We start from the raw sequence: 2,288 nt of genomic DNA, 5'->3' as shown, positions 1-2,288 counted from the left end.
GTGTTTTGCAAATTGTATCTTATATCTAGGGTATACTAAGTTTCTGGGCTAATATCCACTTATCAGTGAGTACATATCATTTGAGTTCTTTTGTGATTGTGTTATCTCACTCAGGATGATGTCCTCCAGGTCCATCCATTTGCCTAAGAATTTCATAAATTCATTCTTACTCTTATGAGCTCACAGTGGTTTGCTGTATAAGATCTGTGCAAGACAGAGCCAATCAACACTCCAGTACAGATAAGAGAGTAGAACACAAGCTCCCCCCTTAGTGGAGAAGCTATTGGTTGCCAGGAAAGGTATTACTATAGGATTTGGGCATACACATAAACACATGTGTGAAGTTGATGTTAGGTAAGGGACTTGACTGGTGGGAGATGTAGGAGTTGGAAGGGGAAGGGAACGATATGATCAAAGTACATTATATGTGTTTATGAAAGTCTCAAAGAATAAATACAAATATGTTAGTAGTGAATATATTAGATGCACAACCCCATCTTCTAACATGCCACGTTTTCTGTCTCCTAAGGAAGCACAGCCCTTTTGTGTTGATGTCACCTTTGTAATATGCCCTCTGACACTCATGCCTATACCCTAACAGTGCTTATAAGAAAGGCACTTCCATTTATTGCCGCACCATCTTCTATTGCCATCATCTCATGGATCCTCTATTAGGTTTTTGTTTGTTTGTTTTGTTTTTGTTTAATAGCAATTTATAACATTTCTTATCTTGATGGTAAATTCCACATTTACCTGTATATTTTAACTTACAACCCAATAAAGATACTTCAGTATCTTATTTAGTATCTTTAATAGCAAGGAATATATATATACTCTCATGACAAGTGTATATATATATATATATATATATATATACACTTGTCATGAGAGTCACTGAAATCACATGTTTGTTTCCTTCCTAAATTACATGATAAAAACTCAAACTTTAATGAGACTTCTGTATTTGAATAACCTCTAACTTTTTTAATCCCCAAAGCTCAGTAAATAGGTATTTTATCATAATAGTCTAGCCCTGGCTGAGATTTTAATCTCCTGTGTTTTCATTTCTTTGTAGTTGTACATTTCTGGCCATCTATTGTCTTCTTTCAAGAAATTGAACAAGAGATATACCTCTCATGTTGTCCATATTCAGTTGTCACACATACTTGCTATGTGTGACACTTTCTTTTTCTATGGTCTGTTAATTCTAGTATAAGACTGACTTCTAGTGAAATCTAAAACACAGTGAATGGCATGGCAGTCTGCTTCACACCACTTCTAAGCCCATTCAGTTCCACTTTGAAGAACTTCCAACTGCTTACAGTTTTATGCTGATAGACATGACTTTATTTAGGATAGACTTGTATACTTTCACTGTATTTGGGGTGAACCAAGGCTGTGTGTGTGTGTGTGTGTGTGTGTATCTTAGAGAGCAGGACGGGGATTTAGGGTAAAGTTTCATTGGCTAAAGATACCCCATTTGTATGAAGAGGCGCTCCAGGAAGTTGAACCTGTAATTTTACCAGGGATTATGTGACATCCTCCAAGTAGAGTGTGGATTGGGCTCTCCAGATCAGGTGGAGAACAGGAAGCCCCCACTGAGTCCTCCATTTTGTGCCAGGCTCGGGAAAGCTGTCCAGACATGGTAAACTACAAGCTTATTAGCGAGGTGCAACAATGACCCATAGCAACTGGGTGAGAAAAGGGTTTATTTCACTTTATGGGTTAAAGTCTATCAAGATGAGAAGGAAGGGAGGGAACTCAAGGGATAAACCATGAAGCAGGGATTGAAGCAGACCATGGAGGAGCACGGCTTATTAGTTTGCTCCTGATAGGTTGCTTAATCTGCTTCGACTGTCATATGCCTTGTTTCCCCCATCTAGACTTCTAGTGTGAGAATAAGTTATGCACAGAAGAAGTTTCCCTTCTGAGAGACAGTGGGATATCTTGTATCTTAGGTCTCACTCCTTAACTCCTTCCACTCTATCATAACGCTTAAGATGCTATCCTAATAATATTTTCATTTGCAAGTTCCCCTCATCAGTTCTGTGAAGTGCTAGATGTTTCAAATTCATCCCTTTATAATACAAGTAAGGAAAGGAAGAAAGATGAGAAAAAATGAAGAATGAATTCTTAAAAACAAAACAGAAAATATCTTGTTGCCTACAAATTTCTTTATGATGGAAAACTTTCTTACTGTGCTTGGTTGCTCATGGAAATAAATGCAGAGGATCCCAGGGTTCTCATGGGAAATAAGACCTTGAGACTCACTAAATCATCTTTTGTCT

The sequence above is a fragment of the Mus caroli genome, chromosome 12 (genome assembly GCF_900094665.2).
Source record: "Mus caroli chromosome 12, CAROLI_EIJ_v1.1, whole genome shotgun sequence".
Lineage (NCBI taxonomy): Eukaryota > Metazoa > Chordata > Mammalia > Rodentia > Muridae > Mus > Mus caroli.
The sequence above is the reverse complement of the archived record's forward strand: the minus strand, read 5'-3'. Positions refer to the sequence as shown.